Source organism: Stegostoma tigrinum, chromosome 32 (assembly GCF_030684315.1).
Source record: "Stegostoma tigrinum isolate sSteTig4 chromosome 32, sSteTig4.hap1, whole genome shotgun sequence".
NCBI lineage: Eukaryota > Metazoa > Chordata > Chondrichthyes > Orectolobiformes > Stegostomatidae > Stegostoma > Stegostoma tigrinum.
The window spans coordinates 12,305,289-12,323,152 of record NC_081385.1 but is presented as its reverse complement, the minus strand read 5'-3'; positions in this window follow the sequence as shown (position 1 = coordinate 12,323,152).

The following is a 17,864-nucleotide window of genomic DNA, read 5'->3' as shown; positions in this document are numbered from 1 at the left end:
GGGAGTCTGAGACCACACTGTGGCCAGGAGACTCAGGCCACACTGAGGCCAGGAGTCTGAGACCACGCTGGGGCAGGAGCCTGAGACCACACTGAGGCCAGGAGTCTGAGGCCACACTGAGGCCGGGAGTCTGAGACCATGCTGGAGCCAGGAGTCTGAGACCACACTGGGGCCAGGAGGCTGAGACCACAATGGGGCCTGACGTTTGAGTCCACACTGAGGCCGGGAGTCTGTGACCACGCTGGGGCAGGAGCCTGAGACCACACTGAGGCCAGGAGTCTGAGGCCACACTGAGGCCGGGAGTCTTAGACCACGCTGGGGCCAGGAGTCTGAGACCACGCTTAGGCCAGGGGTCTGAGACCACGCTGGGGCCAGGAGCCTGAGACCACACTGAGGCCGGCAGTCTGTGACCACGCTTAGGCCAGGCGTCTGAGACCACGCTGGGGCAGGAGCCTGAGACCACACTGAGGCCAGGAGTCTGAGGCCACACTGAGGCCGGGAGTCTTAGACCACGCTGGGGCCAGGAGTCTGAGACCACGCTTAGGCCAGGGGTCTGAGACCACGCTGGGGCCAGGAGCCTGAGACCACACTGAGGCCGCGAGTCTGAGACCACGCTTAGGCCAGGGGTCTGAGACTACGCTGGGGCCATGAGTCTGAGACCACAATGAGGCCAGATGTCAGGTCCACGCTGAGGCGTGGAGCAAGAGACCACACTGAGGCCAGGAGCCTGAGACCACGCTTAGGCCAGGGGTCTGAGACCACGCTGGGGCCAGGAGCCTGAGACCACACTGAGCCTGCGAGTCTGAGACCACGCTGAGGCCGGGAGTCTGAGACCACGCTTAGACCAGGGGTCTGAGACCACGCTGGGGCCAGGAGCATGAGACCACACTGAGGCCGGCAGTCTGAGACCACACTGAGGCCAGGAGTCCGAGCCCTCGCTGGGACCAGGAGTCTGAGACCATACTGGGGCCAGGAGTCTGAGAACACCTTGGGGCTAGGACTCTGAGACCACATTGGGGCCAGGAGTCTGAGACCACGCTGGGGCCAGATGTCTGAGAACACGCTGAGGCCAGGTGTTTAAGACCACACTGGGGCCTGGATTCTGAGACCACACTGGGGCCAGGAGTCTGAGACCACGCTGGGGGCCAGGAGTCTGAGGCCACGCAGGGGCCAGGAGTCTGAGACCACACTGGGGCCAGGGGTCTGAGACCACGCTGGAGCCAGGATTTTGAGACCACACTAGGGCCTGGAGTCTGAGACCAGGCTGGGGCCGGAAGTCTGAGACCACACTGGGGCCAGGAGACTCAGACCACACTGAGGCTGCAAGTCTGAGACCACGCTGAGGCCGGGAGTCTGAGACCACGCTTAGGCCAGGGGTCTGAGACTACGCTGGGGAAATGAGTCTGAGACCACAATGAGGCCAGATGTCAGGTCCACGCTGAGGCGTGGAACCAGAGACCACACTGAGGCCAGGAATCTGAGACCTCGCTGGGGCCAGGGGTCTGAGACCACACTGAGGCCGGCAGTCTGAGACCACACTGAGGCCAGGAGCCTGAGACCAAACTGGGGCCAGCAATCTGAGACCAAACTGGGGTCAGGAGTCTGAGACCACACTGAGGCCAGGACTCTGAGACCACACTGAGGCCGGGAGTCTGAGACCACACTGGGGCCAGGCGTCTAAGACCACGCTGGGGCCAGGAGCCTGAGACCACACTGAGGCCGGGAGTCTGAGACCACGCTGAGGCCAGGGGTCTGAGACCACGCTGGGGCCAGGAGCCTGAGGCCACACTGAGCCTGCGAGTCTGAGACCACGCTGAGGCCGGGAGTCTGAGACCACGCTTAGACCAGGGGTCTGAGACCACGCTGGGGCCAGGAGCATGAGACCACACTGAGGCCAGGAATCCAAGCCCTCGCTGGGACCAGCAGTCTGAGACCACATTGGCGCGGAGTCTGAGACCACGCTGGGGGCCAGGAGTATGAGGCCACGCTGGGGCCAGGGGTCTGAGACCACGCTGAGGCCAGGAGCCTGAGACAACACAGAAGCCAGGAGTCTGAGACCACACTGGAGCCAGCATTTTGAGACCACGCTGGGGCCATGAGTCTGAGACCACGCTGGGACCAGGATTTTGAGACCACGCTGGTGCCTGGAGTCTGAGACCACGCTGGGGGCCAGGAGTCTGAGGCCACGCTGGGGCCAGGAGTCTGAGACCACACTGGGGCCAGGAGCCTGAGACCAAACTGGGGCCAGCAATCTGAGACCAAACTGGGGTCAGGAGTCTGAGACCACACTGAGGCCAGGACTCTGAGACCACACTGAGGCCGGGAGTCTGAGACCACACTGGGGCCAGGTGTCTAAGACCACACTGAGGCCAGGACTCAGAGACCACACTGAGGCCGGGAGTCTGAGACCACGCTGAGGCCAGGGGTCTGAGACCACGCTGGGGCCAGGAGCCTGAGGCCACACTGAGCCTGCGAGTCTGAGACCACGCTGAGGCCGGGAGTCTGAGACCACGCTTAGACCAGGGGTCTGAGACCACGCTGGGGCCAGGAGCATGAGACCACACTGAGGCCAGGAATCCAAGCCCTCGCTGGGACCAGCAGTCTGAGACCACATTGGGGCCAGGAGTCTGAGACAACGCTGGGGCCAGGAGTCTGAGAACACGCTGAGGCCATGTGTTTAAGACCACACTGGTGCCAGGATTCTGAGACCACATTGGCGCGGAGTCTGAGACCACGCTGGGGGCCAGGAGTATGAGGCCACGCTGGGGCCAGGGGTCTGAGACCACGCTGAGGCCAGGAGCCTGAGACAACACAGAAGCCAGGAGTCTGAGACCACACTGGAGCTAGCATTTTGAGACCACGCTGGGGCCATGAGTCTGAGACCACGCTGGGACCAGGATTTTGAGACCACGCTGGTGCCTGGAGTCTGAGACCACGCTGGGGGCCAGGAGTCTGAGGCCACGCCGGGGCCAGGAGTCTGAGACCACACTGGGGCCAGGAGTCTGACACCACGCTGGGGCCTGGAGTCTGAGACCACGCTGGGGCCAGGAGTCTGAGACCACACTGGGGCCAGGAGTCTGAGACCACACTGGGGCCAGCAATCTGAGACCAAACTGGGGCCAGGAGACTGAGACCACACTGAGGCCAGGACTCAGAGACCACACTGAGGCCAGGAGTCTGAGACCACGCTGGGGCAGGAGCCTGAGACCACACTGAGGCCAGGAGTCTGAGGCCACACTGAGGCCAGGAGTCTGAGACCACGCTGGAGCCAGGAGTCTGAGACCACACTGGGGCCAGGAGGCTGAGACCACAATGGGGCCTGACGTTTGAGTCCACACTGAGGCCGGGAGTCTGAGACCACGCTGAGGCCAGGCGTCTGAGACCACACTGGGTCCAGGAGTCTGAGACCACACTGAGGCCAGGAGTCTGAGGCCACACTGAGGCCGTGAGTCTTAGACCACGCTGGGGCCAGGAGTCTGAGACCACACTGAGGCCTGGAGTCTGAGACCACACTGAGGCCAGGAGTCTGGGACCACGCTGGGACCAGGAGTGTGAGACCACGGTGGGGCCAGGAGTCGGAGAACACGCTGAGGCCAGGAGTTTAAGACCACACTGGGGCCAGGATTCTGAGACCACACTGGGGCCAGGAGTCTGAGACCATGCTGGGGCCAGGGGTGTGGGAGCACGCTGGGGCCAGGATTTTGAGACCACGCTGGGGGCCAGGAGCCTGAGACCACACTGGAGCCAGGAGTCTGAGACCACACTGAGGCCGGGAGTCTGAGACCACACTGGGGCCAGGGGCCAGAGACCACATTGGGGCTAGGACTCTGAGTCCACATTGGGGCCAGGAGTCTGAGACCATGCTGGGGCCAGGAGTCTGAGAACACACTGAGGCCAGGAGTCTGAGACCACGCTGAAGCCAGGGGTCTGAGACCACGCTGGGGCCAGGAGTCTGAGACCACGCTGGGGCCAGGAGTCTGAGACCACACTGAGGCCAGGAGTCTGAAACCACACTGGGGCCTGACGTTTGAGTCCACGCTGGGGCCTGGAATCTGAGACCACGCTGGGGCCAGGAGTCTGACACCACGCTGGGGCCAGGAGTCTGAGACCACGCTGGGGCCAGGAGTCTGGGACCACGCTAGGGCCAGGATTTTGAGACCACGCTGGGGCCAGGAGTCTGAAACAACACTGGGGCCTGACGTTTGAGTGCACACTGGGGCCAGGCGTCTGAGACCACACTGGGGCCGGGAGTCTGAGACCACGCTGGGGCAATGGGTCTGAGACCATTCTGATGCCGGGAGTCTGAGACCTCGCTGGGGCCAGGATTTTGAGACCACGCTGGGGCCTGGAGTCAGGGACCACTCTGGGGCCAGGACTCTGAGACCACGCTGAGGCCGGGAGTCTGAGACCACGCTGGGGCCAGGAGTCTGAGACCACGCTGGGGCCCGGAGTCTGAGACCATGCTGGGGCCAGGATTCTGAGACCACACTGGGGCCAGGAGTTTGAGACCACGCTGGGGCCAGGATTTTGAGGCCACGCTGGGGCCTGGAGTCTGAGACCACGCTGGGGCCTGGAGTCTGAGACCACGCTGGGGCCAGGAGTCTGAGGCCAAGCTGAGGCCAGGAATCTGAGACCACGCTGGAGCCAGGAGTCTGAGACCATGCTGGGGCCAGGAGTCTGAGACCACACTGAGGCCAGGAGTCTGAGACCACACTGTGGCCAGGAGTCTGAGAACACGCTGAGGCCAGGAGTTTAAGACCACGCTGGGGCCTGGAGTCTGAGACCACGCTGGAGCCAGGAGTCTGAGACCACACTGGAGCCAGGAGTCTGAGACCACATGGGGCCAGGATTTTGAGACCACGCTGGGGCCTGGAGTCTGAGACCACGCTGAGGCCGTGAGTCTGAGACCACGCTGGGGCCAGGACTCTGAGACCACACTGTGGCCAGGAGTTTGAGACCACACTGGGGCCTGGAGCCTGAGACCACGCTGGGGCCTGGAGTCTGAGACCACACTGAGGCCAGGAGCCTGAGACAACACTGAGGCCAGGAGTCTGAGACCACACTGGAGCCAGGAGTCTGAGACCACGCTGGAGCCAGGATTTTGAGACCATGCTGGGGCCTGGTGTCTGAGACCACGCTGAGGCCGTGAGTCTGAGACCACGCTGGGGCCAGGAGGCTGAGACCACGCTGGGGCCAGGAGTCTGGGACCACGCTGGGGCCAGGATTTTGAGACCACGCTGGGGCCAGGAGTCTGAAGCCACACTGGGGCCTGACATTTGAGTGCACACTGGGGCCAGGCGTCTGAGACCACACTGGGGCCAGGAGTCTGAGACCACGCTGGGGCAATGGGTCTGAGACCATTCTGAGGCCTGGAGTCTTATGACCATGCTGGGGCCAGGATTTTGAGACCACGCTGGGGCCTGGAGTCAGAGACCACTCTGGGGCCAGGAGTCTGAGACCACGCTGAGGCCGGGAGTCTGAGACCACGCTGGGGCCAGGAGTCTGGGACCACGCTGGGGCCAGGATTTTGAGACCACGCTGGGGCCAGGCGTCTGAGACCACACTGGGGCCGGGAGTCTGAGACCACGCTGGGGCAATGGGTCTGAGACCATTCTGAGGCCGGGAGTCTGAGACCACGCTGGGGCCAGGATTTTGAGACCACGCTGGGGCCAGGACTCTGAGACCACACTGGGGCCAGGACTCTGAGACCATGCTGGGGCCAGGAGTCTGAGACCACGCTGAGGCCAGGAGTCTGAGAACACACTGAGGCCAGGAGTCTGAGACCATGCTGGGGCCAGGAGTCTGAGACCACACTGAGGCCAGGAGTCTGAGAACACACTGAGGCCAGGATTTTGAGACCACGCTGGGGCCAGGACTCTGAGACCACACTGGGGCCAGGAGTCTGAGACCATGCTGGGGCCAGGAGTCTGAGACCACACTGAGGCCAGGAGTCTGAGAACACACTGAGGCCAGGAGTCTGAGAACACGCTGAGGCCAGGAGTTTAAGACCACGTTGGGGCCTGGAGTCTGAGACCACGCTGGGACCAGGAGTCTGAGACCACGCTGGAGCCAGGGGCCGGTGACCACGCTGCGGCCAGGATTCTGAGACCACACTGGGGCTAGGATTCTGAGACCACACTGAGGCCGGGAGTCTGAGACCACACTGAGGTCAGGAGTCTGAGCCCTCGCTGGGACCAGGAGCCTGAGACCATACTGGGGCCAGGAGTCTGAGACCACGCTGGGGCCAGGAGTCTGAGACCACATTGGGGCCAGGAGTCTGAGACCACGCTGGGGCCAGGAGTCTGAGAACACGCTGAGGCCAGGAGTTTAAGACCACACTGGGGCCAGGAGTCTGAGACCACGCTGAAGCCAGGAGTCTGAGACCACACTGAGGCCAGGAGTCTGAAACCACACTGGGGCCTGACGTTTGAGTCCACACTGAGGCTGGGAGTCTGAGTCCACGCTGGGGCCTGGAATCTGAGACCACGCTGTGGCCAGGAGTTTAAGAGCACGCTGGGGCCAGGAGGCTGAGACCACGCTGGGGCCAGGAGTCTGGGACCACACTGGGGCCAGGAGGCTGAGACCACGCTGGGGCCAGGAGTCTGGGACCACGCTGGGGCCAGGAGTCTGGGACGACGCTGGGGCCAGGATTTTGAGACCACGCTGGGGCCAGGAGTCTGAAACCACACTGGGGCCTGACATTTGAGTGCACACTGGGGCCAGGCGTCAGAGACCATTCTGAGGCCGGGAGTCTGAGACCACGCTGGGGCCAGCATTTTGAGGCCACGCTGGGGCCTGGAGTCTGAGACCACACTGGAGTCAGGAGCCTGAGACCACATGGGGCCAGGATTTTCAGACCACGCTGGGGCCTGGAGTCTGAGACCACACTGGAGCCAGGAGCCTGAGACCACATGGGGCCAGGATTTTGAGACCACGCTGGGGCCTGGAGTCTGAGACCACGCTGAGGCCGTGAGTCTGAGACCACGCTAGGGGCCAGGAGTTTAAGACCACGCTGGGGCCAGGAGGCTGAGACCACGCTGGGGCCGGGAGTCTGAGACCATTCTGACGCCGGGAGTCTGAGACCACGCTGGGGCCAGGATTTTGAGGCCACGCTGGGGCCTGGAGTCAGAGACCACTATGGGGCCAGGAGGCTGAGACCATTCTGACGCCGGGAGTCTGAGACCACGCTGGGGCCAGGATTTTGAGGCCACGCTGGGGCCTGGAGTCAGAGACCACTCTGGGGCCAGGAGTCCGAGACCACGCTGAGGCCGGGAGTCTGAGACCACACTTGGGCCAGGAGTCTGAGACTACGCTGGGGCCCGGAGTCTGAGACCACGCTGGGGCCTGGACTCTGAGACCACACTGTGGCCAGGAGTTTGAGACCACACTGGGGCCAGGATTTTGAGACCACGCTGGGGCCTGGAGTCTGAGACCACACTGGAGCCAGGAGCCTGAGACCACATGGGGCCAGGATTTTGAGACCACGCTGAGGCCGTGAGTCTGAGACCACGCTAGGGGCCAGGAGTTTAAGACCACGCTGGGGCCAGGAGGCTGAGACCACGCTGGGGCCGGGAGTCTGAGACCATTCTGACGCCGGGAGTCTGAGACCACGCTGGGGCCAGGATTTTGAGGCCACGATGGGGCCTGGAGTCAGAGACCACTCTGGGGCCAGGAGGCTGAGACCATTCTGACGCCGGGAGTCTGAGACCACGCTGGGGCCAGGATTTTGAGGCCACGCTGGGGCCTGGAGTCAGAGACCACTCTGGGGCCAGGAGTCCGAGACCACGCTGAGGCCGGGAGTCTGAGACCACACTTGGGCCAGGAGTCTGAGACCACGCTGGGGCCCGGAGTCTGAGACCACGCTGGGGCCAGGAGTCTGAGACCACACTGGGGCCAGGATTTTGAGACCACGCTGGGGCCAGGAGTTGAAACCACACTGGGGCCTGACGTTTGAGTGCACACTGGGGCCAGGCGTCTGACACCACACTGGGGCCGGGAGTCTGAGACCACGCTGGGGCAATGGGTCTGAGACCATGCTGGGGCCAGGAGTCTGAGACCACACTGAGGACAGGAGTCTGAGACCACACTGAGGCCAGGAGTCTGAGAACACGCTGAGGCCAGGAGTTTAAGACCACGCTGGGACCAGGAGTCTGAGGCCACACTGATGCCGGGAGTCTTAGACCACCCTGGGGCCAGGAGTCTGAGACCACGCTGGGGCGAGGAGTCTGAGACCACGCTGGGGCCCGGAGTCTGAGACCACGCTGGGGCCAGGACTCTGAGACCACACTGTGGCCAGGAGTTTGAGACCACACTGGGGCCAGGATTTTGAGACCACGCTGGGGCCTGGAGTCTGAGACCAAACTGGAGCCAGGAGTCTGAGACCACATGGGGCCAGGATTTTGAGACCACGCTGGGGCCTGGAGTCTGAGACCACGCTGAGGCCGTGAGTCTGAGACCACGCTGGGGCCAGGAGGCTGAGACCACGCTGGGGCCAGGAGTCTGGGACCACGCTAGGGGCCAGGACTCAGAGACCACACTGAGGCCAGGAGTCTGAGACCACGCTGGGGCAGGAGCCTGAGACCACACTGAGGCCAGGAGTCTGAGGCCACACTGAGGCCAGGAGTCTGAGACCACGCTGGAGCCAGGAGTCTGAGACCACACTGGGGCCAGGAGGCTGAGACCACAATGGGGCCTGACGTTTGAGTCCACACTGAGGCCGGGAGTCTGAGACCACGCTGAGGCCAGGCGTCTGAGACCACACTGGGTCCAGGAGTCTGAGACCACACTGAGGCCAGGAGTCTGAGGCCACACTGAGGCCGTGAGTCTTAGACCACGCTGGGGCCAGGAGTCTGAGACCACACTGAGGCCTGGAGTCTGAGACCACACTGAGGCCAGGAGTCTGGGACCAGGAGTGTGAGACCACGGTGGGGCCAGGAGTCGGAGAACACGCTGAGGCCAGGAGTTTAAGACCACACTGGGGCCAGGATTCTGAGACCACACTGGGGCCAGGAGTCTGAGACCATGCTGGGGCCAGGGGTGTGGGAGCACGCTGGGGCCAGGATTTTGAGACCACGCTGGGGGCCAGGAGCCTGAGACCACACTGGAGCCAGGAGTCTGAGACCACACTGAGGCCGGGAGTCTGAGACCACACTGGGGCCAGGGGCCAGAGACCACATTGGGGCTAGGACTCTGAGTCCACATTGGGGCCAGGAGTCTGAGACCATGCTGGGGCCAGGAGTCTGAGAACACACTGAGGCCAGGAGTCTGAGACCACGCTGAAGCCAGGGGTCTGAGACCACGCTGGGGCCAGGAGTCTGAGACCACGCTGGGGCCAGGAGTCTGAGACCACACTGAGGCCAGGAGTCTGAAACCACACTGGGGCCTGACGTTTGAGTCCACGCTGGGGCCTGGAATCTGAGACCACGCTGGGGCCAGGAGTCTGACACCACGCTGGGGCCAGGAGTCTGAGACCACGCTGGGGCCAGGAGTCTGGGACCACGCTAGGGCCAGGATTTTGAGACCACGCTGGGGCCAGGAGTCTGAAACAACACTGGGGCCTGACGTTTGAGTGCACACTGGGGCCAGGCGTCTGAGACCACACTGGGGCCGGGAGTCTGAGACCACGCTGGGGCAATGGGTCTGAGACCATTCTGATGCCGGGAGTCTGAGACCTCGCTGGGGCCAGGATTTTGAGACCACGCTGGGGCCTGGAGTCAGGGACCACTCTGGGGCCAGGACTCTGAGACCACGCTGAGGCCGGGAGTCTGAGACCACGCTGGGGCCAGGAGTCTGAGACCACGCTGGGGCCCGGAGTCTGAGACCATGCTGGGGCCAGGATTCTGAGACCACACTGGGGCCAGGAGTTTGAGACCACGCTGGGGCCAGGATTTTGAGGCCACGCTGGGGCCTGGAGTCTGAGACCACGCTGGGGCCTGGAGTCTGAGACCACGCTGGGGCCAGGAGTCTGAGGCCAAGCTGAGGCCAGGAATCTGAGACCACGCTGGAGCCAGGAGTCTGAGACCATGCTGGGGCCAGGAGTCTGAGACCACACTGAGGCCAGGAGTCTGAGACCACACTGTGGCCAGGAGTCTGAGAACACGCTGAGGCCAGGAGTTTAAGACCACGCTGGGGCCTGGAGTCTGAGACCACGCTGGAGCCAGGAGTCTGAGACCACACTGGAGCCAGGAGTCTGAGACCACATGGGGCCAGGATTTTGAGACCACGCTGGGGCCTGGAGTCTGAGACCACGCTGAGGCCGTGAGTCTGAGACCACGCTGGGGCCAGGACTCTGAGACCACACTGTGGCCAGGAGTTTGAGACCACACTGGGGCCTGGAGCCTGAGACCACGCTGGGGCCTGGAGTCTGAGACCACACTGAGGCCAGGAGCCTGAGACAACACTGAGGCCAGGAGTCTGAGACCACACTGGAGCCAGGAGTCTGAGACCACGCTGGAGCCAGGATTTTGAGACCATGCTGGGGCCTGGAGTCTGAGACCACGCTGAGGCCGTGAGTCTGAGACCACGCTGGGGCCAGGAGGCTGAGACCACGCTGGGGCCAGGAGTCTGGGACCACGCTGGGGCCAGGATTTTGAGACCACGCTGGGGCCAGGAGTCTGAAGCCACACTGGGGCCTGACATTTGAGTGCACACTGGGGCCAGGCGTCTGAGACCACACTGGGGCCAGGAGTCTGAGACCACGCTGGGGCAATGGGTCTGAGACCATTCTGAGGCCTGGAGTCTTATGACCATGCTGGGGCCAGGATTTTGAGACCACGCTGGGGCCTGGAGTCAGAGACCACTCTGGGGCCAGGAGTCTGAGACCACGCTGAGGCCGGGAGTCTGAGACCACGCTGGGGCCAGGAGTCTGGGACCACGCTGGGGCCAGGATTTTGAGACCACGCTGGGGCCAGGCGTCTGAGACCACACTGGGGCCGGGAGTCTGAGACCACGCTGGGGCAATGGGTCTGAGACCATTCTGAGGCCGGGAGTCTGAGACCACGCTGGGGCCAGGATTTTGAGACCACGCTGGGGCCAGGACTCTGAGACCACACTGGGGCCAGGACTCTGAGACCATGCTGGGGCCAGGAGTCTGAGACCACACTGAGGCCAGGAGTCTGAGAACACACTGAGGCCAGGAGTCTGAGACCATGCTGGGGCCAGGAGTCTGAGACCACACTGAGGCCAGGAGTCTGAGAACACACTGAGGCCAGGAGTCTGAGAACACGCTGAGGCCAGGAGTTTAAGACCACGTTGGGGCCTGGAGTCTGAGACCACGCTGGGACCAGGAGTCTGAGACCACGCTGGAGCCAGGGGCCGGTGACCACGCTGCGGCCAGGATTCTGAGACCACACTGGGGCTAGGATTCTGAGACCACACTGAGGCCGGGAGTCTGAGACCACACTGAGGTCAGGAGTCTGAGCCCTCGCTGGGACCAGGAGCCTGAGACCATACTGGGGCCAGGAGTCTGAGACCACGCTGGGGCCAGGAGTCTGAGACCACATTGGGGCCAGGAGTCTGAGACCACGCTGGGGCCAGGAGTCTGAGAACACGCTGAGGCCAGGAGTTTAAGACCACACTGGGGCCAGGAGTCTGAGACCACGCTGAAGCCAGGAGTCTGAGACCACACTGAGGCCAGGAGTCTGAAACCACACTGGGGCCTGACGTTTGAGTCCACACTGAGGCTGGGAGTCTGAGTCCACGCTGGGGCCTGGAATCTGAGACCACGCTGTGGCCAGGAGTTTAAGAGCACGCTGGGGCCAGGAGGCTGAGACCACGCTGGGGCCAGGAGTCTGGGACCACACTGGGGCCAGGAGGCTGAGACCACGCTGGGGCCAGGAGTCTGGGACCACGCTGGGGCCAGGAGTCTGGGACGACGCTGGGGCCAGGATTTTGAGACCACGCTGGGGCCAGGAGTCTGAAACCACACTGGGGCCTGACATTTGAGTGCACACTGGGGCCAGGCGTCAGAGACCATTCTGAGGCCGGGAGTCTGAGACCACGCTGGGGCCAGCATTTTGAGGCCACGCTGGGGCCTGGAGTCTGAGACCACACTGGAGTCAGGAGCCTGAGACCACATGGGGCCAGGATTTTCAGACCACGCTGGGGCCTGGAGTCTGAGACCACACTGGAGCCAGGAGCCTGAGACCACATGGGGCCAGGATTTTGAGACCACGCTGGGGCCTGGAGTCTGAGACCACGCTGAGGCCGTGAGTCTGAGACCACGCTAGGGGCCAGGAGTTTAAGACCACGCTGGGGCCAGGAGGCTGAGACCACGCTGGGGCCGGGAGTCTGAGACCATTCTGACGCCGGGAGTCTGAGACCACGCTGGGGCCAGGATTTTGAGGCCACGCTGGGGCCTGGAGTCAGAGACCACTATGGGGCCAGGAGGCTGAGACCATTCTGACGCCGGGAGTCTGAGACCACGCTGGGGCCAGGATTTTGAGGCCACGCTGGGGCCTGGAGTCAGAGACCACTCTGGGGCCAGGAGTCCGAGACCACGCTGAGGCCGGGAGTCTGAGACCACACTTGGGCCAGGAGTCTGAGACTACGCTGGGGCCCGGAGTCTGAGACCACGCTGGGGCCTGGACTCTGAGACCACACTGTGGCCAGGAGTTTGAGACCACACTGGGGCCAGGATTTTGAGACCACGCTGGGGCCTGGAGTCTGAGACCACACTGGAGCCAGGAGCCTGAGACCACATGGGGCCAGGATTTTGAGACCACGCTGAGGCCGTGAGTCTGAGACCACGCTAGGGGCCAGGAGTTTAAGACCACGCTGGGGCCAGGAGGCTGAGACCACGCTGGGGCCGGGAGTCTGAGACCATTCTGACGCCGGGAGTCTGAGACCACGCTGGGGCCAGGATTTTGAGGCCACGATGGGGCCTGGAGTCAGAGACCACTCTGGGGCCAGGAGGCTGAGACCATTCTGACGCCGGGAGTCTGAGACCACGCTGGGGCCAGGATTTTGAGGCCACGCTGGGGCCTGGAGTCAGAGACCACTCTGGGGCCAGGAGTCCGAGACCACGCTGAGGCCGGGAGTCTGAGACCACACTTGGGCCAGGAGTCTGAGACCACGCTGGGGCCCGGAGTCTGAGACCACGCTGGGGCCAGGAGTCTGAGACCACGCTGGGGCCAGGATTTTGAGGCCACGCTGGGGCCTGGAGTCAGAGACCACTCTGGGGCCAGGAGTCCGAGACCACGCTGAGGCCGGGAGTCTGACACCACACTGGGGCCGGGAGTCTGAGACCACGCTGGGGCAATGGGTCTGAGACCATGCTGGGGCCAGGAGTCTGAGACCACACTGAGGACAGGAGTCTGAGACCACACTGAGGCCAGGAGTCTGAGAACACGCTGAGGCCAGGAGTTTAAGACCACGCTGGGACCAGGAGTCTGAGGCCACACTGATGCCGGGAGTCTTAGACCACCCTGGGGCCAGGAGTCTGAGACCACGCTGGGGCGAGGAGTCTGAGACCACGCTGGGGCCCGGAGTCTGAGACCACGCTGGGGCCAGGACTCTGAGACCACACTGTGGCCAGGAGTTTGAGACCACACTGGGGCCAGGATTTTGAGACCACGCTGGGGCCTGGAGTCTGAGACCAAACTGGAGCCAGGAGTCTGAGACCACATGGGGCCAGGATTTTGAGACCACGCTGGGGCCTGGAGTCTGAGACCACGCTGAGGCCGTGAGTCTGAGACCACGCTGGGGCCAGGAGGCTGAGACCACGCTGGGGCCAGGAGTCTGGGACCACGCTAGGGGCCAGGATTTTGAGACCACGCTGGGGCCAGGAGTCTGAGACCATTCTGACGCCGGGAGTCTGAGACCACGCTGGGGCCAGGATTTTGAGGCCACGCTGGGGCCTGAAGTCAGAGACCACTCTGGGGCCTGGAGGCTGAGTCCATTCTGACGCCGGGAGTCTGAGACCACGCTGGGGCCAGTATTTTGAGGCCACGCTGGGGCCTGGAGTCAGAGACCACTCTGGGGCCAGGAGTCCGAGACCACGCTGAGGCCGGGAGTCTGAGACCACACTTGGGCCAAGAGTCTGAGACCACACTGGGGCCCGGAGTCTGACACCACGCTGGGGCCAGGAGTCTGAGACCACGCTGGGGCCAGGAGTCTGGGACCACGCTGGGGCCAGGATTTTGAGACCACGCTGGGGCCAGGAGTTGAAACCACACTGGGGCCTGACGTTTGAGTGCACACTGGGGCCAGGCGTCTGAGACCACACTGGGGCCGGGAGTCTGAGACCACGCTGGGGCAATGGGTCTGAGACCATTCTGAGTCCGGGAGTCTGAGACCACGCTGGGGCCAGGATTTTGAGACCACGCTGGGGCCCTGAGTCAGAGACAACTCTGGGTCCAGGACTCTGAGACCACGCTGAGGCCGGGAGTCTGAGACCACGCTGAGGCCGGAAGTCTGAGACCACACTGGGGCCAGAAGTTTGAGACCACGCTGGGGCCCGGAGTCTGAGACCACGCTGGGGCCAGGATTCTGAGACCACACTGGGACCAGGAGTTTGAGACCACGCTGGGGGCAGGATTTTGAGACCACGCTGGGGCCTGGAGTCTGAGACCACGCTGGGGCCTGAAGTCTGAGACCACGCTGAGGCCGTGAGTCTGAGACCACGCTGGGGCCAGGAGTCTGAGGCCACGCTGAGGCCAGGAATCTGAGACCACGCTGGAGCCAGGAGTCTGAGACCATGCTGGGGCCAGGAGTCTGAGGCCACACTGATGCCGGGAGTCTTAGACCACCCTGAGGCCAGGAGTCTGAGACCACGCTGGGGCGAGGAGTCTGAGACCACGCTGGGGCCCGGAGTCTGAGACCACGCTGGGGCCAGGACTCTGAGACCACACTGTGGCCAGGAGTTTGAGACCACACTGGGGCCAGGATTTTGAGACCACGCTGGGGCCTGGAGTCTGAGACCACACTGGAGCCAGGAGTCTGAGACCACATGGGGCCAGGATTTTGAGACCACGCTGGGGCCTGGAGTCTGAGACCACGCTGAGGCCGTGAGTCTGAGACCACGCTGGGGCCAGGAGGCTGAGACCACGGTGGGGCCAGGAGTCTGGGACCACGCTAGGGGCCAGGATTTTGAGACCACGCTGGGGCCAGGAGTCTGAGACCATTCTGACGCCGGGAGTCTGAGACCACGCTGGGGCCAGGATTTTGAGGCCACGCTGGGGCCTGGAGTCAGAGACCACTCTGGGGCCTGGAGGCTGTGTCCATTCTGACGCCGGGAGTCTGAGACCACGCTGGGGCCAGGATTTTGAGGCCACACTGGGGCCTGGAGTCAGAGACCACTCTGGGGCCAGGAGTCCGAGACCACGCTGAGGCCGGGAGTCTGAGACCACACTTGGGCCAGGAGTCTGAGACCACACTGGGGCCCGGAGTCTGAGACCACGCTGGGGCCAGGAGTCTGAGGCCACGCTGGGGCCAGGAGTCTGGGACCACGCTGGGGCCAGGATTTTGAGACCACGCTGGGGCCAGGAGTTGAAACCACACTGGGGCCTGACGTTTGAGTGCACACTGGGGCCAGGCGTCTGAGACCACACTGGGGCCGGGAGTCTGAGACCACGCTGGGGCAATGGGTCTCAGACCATTCTGAGTCCGGGAGTCTGAGACCACGCTGGGGCCAGGATTTTGAGACCACGCTGGGGCCCTGAGTCAGAGACAACTCTGGGTCCAGGACTCTGAGACCACGCTGAGGCCGGGAGTCTGAGACCACGCTGAGGCCGGAAGTCTGAGACCACACTGGGGCCAGGAGTCTGAGACCACGCTGGGGCCCGGAGTCTGAGACCACGCTGGGGCCAGGATTCTGAGACCACACTGGGGCCAGGAGTTTGAGACCACGCTGGGGCCAGGATTTTGAGACCACGCTGGGGCCTGGAGTCTGAGACCACGCTGAGGCCGTGAGTCTGAGACCACGCTGGGGCCAGGAGTCTGAGGCCACGCTGAGGCCAGGAATCTGAGACCACGCTGGAGCCAGGAGTCTGAGACCATGCTGGGGCCAGGAGTCTGAGACCACACTGAGGCCAGGAGTCTGAGACCACACTGAGGCCAGGAGTCTGAGAACACGCTGAGGCCAGGAGTTTAAGACCACGCTGAGACCAGGAGTCTGAGGCCACACTGATGCCGGGAGTCTTAGACCACCCTGGGGCCAGGAGTCTGAGACCACGCTGGGACGAGGAGTCTGAGACCACGCTGGAGCCAGGAGTCTGAGACCACACTGAGGCCAGGAGTCTGAGACCACACAGAGGCCAGGAGTCTGAGAACACGCTGAGGCCAGGAGTTTAAGACCACGCTGGGGCCTGGAGTCTGAGACCACGCTGGAGCCAGGAGTCTGAGACCACACTGGAGCCAGGAGTCTGAGACCACATGGGGCCAGGATTTTGAGACCACGCTGGGGCCTGGAGTCTGAGACCACGCTGAGGCCGTGAGTCTGAGACCACGCTGGGGCCAGGACTCTGAGACCACACTGTGGCCAGGACTCTGAGACCACACTGTGGCCAGGAGTTTGAGACCACACTGTGGCCTGGAGTCTGAGACCACGCTGGGGCCTGGAGTCTGAGACCACACTGAGGCCAGGAGCCTGAGACAACACTGAGGCCAGGAGTCTGAGACCACACTGGAGCCAGGAGTCTGAGACCACGCTGGAGCCAGGATTTTGAGACCATGCTGGGGCCTGGAGTCTGAGACCACGCTGAGGCCGTGAGTCTGAGACCACGCTGGGGCCAGGAGGCTGAGACCACGCTGGGGCCAGGAGTCTGGGACCACGCTGGGGCCAGGATTTTGAGACCACGCTGGGGCCAGGAGTCTGAAGCCACACTGGGGCCTGACATTTGAGTGCACACTGGGGCCAGGCGTCTGAGACCACACTGGGGCCAGGAGTCTGAGACCACGCTGGGGCAATGGGTCTGAGACCATTCTGAGGCCGGGAGTCTTATGACCATGCTGGGGCCAGGATTTTGAGACCACGCTGGGGCCTGGAGTCAGAGACCACTCTGGGGCCAGGAGTCTGAGACCACGCTGAGGCCGGGAGTCTGAGACCACGCTGGGGCCAGGAGTCTGGGACCACGCTGGGGCCAGGATTTTGAGACCACGCTGAGGCCAGGCGTCTGAGACCACACTGGGGCCGGGAGTCTGAGACCACGCTGGGGCAATGGGTCTGAGACCATTCTGAGGCCGGGAGTCTGAGACCACGCTGGGGCCAGGATTTTGAGACCACGCTGGGGCCAGGACTCTGAGACCACACTGGGGCCAGGAGTCTGAGACCATGCTGGGGCCAGGAGTCTGAGACCACACTGAGGCCAGGAGTCTGAGACCACACTGAGGCCAGGAGTCTGAGAACACGCTGAGGCCAGGAGTTTAAGACCACGTTGGGGCCTGGAGTCTGAGACCACGCTGGGACCAGGAGTCTGAGACCACGCTGGAGCCAGGGGCCGGTGACCACGCTGCGGCCAGGATTCTGAGACCACACTGGGGCTAGGATTCTGAGAGCACACTGAGGCCGGGAGTCTGAGACCACGCTGGGGCCTGGAGTCTGAGACCACACTGAGGCCAGGAGCCTGAGACAACACTGAGGCCAGGAGTCTGAGACCACACTGGAGCCAGGAGTCTGAGACCACACTGAGGCCAGGAGTCTGAAACCACACTGGGGCCTGACGTTTGAGTCCACACTGAGGCTGGGAGTCTGAGTCCACGCTGGGGCCTGGAATCTGGGACCACGCTGTGGCCAGGAGTTTAAGACCACGCTGGGGCCAGGAGGCTGAGACCACGCTGGGGCCAGGAGTCAGGGACCACGCTGGGGCCAGGAGTCTGAAGCCACACTGGGGCCTGACATTTGAGTGCACACTGGGGCCAGGCGTCTG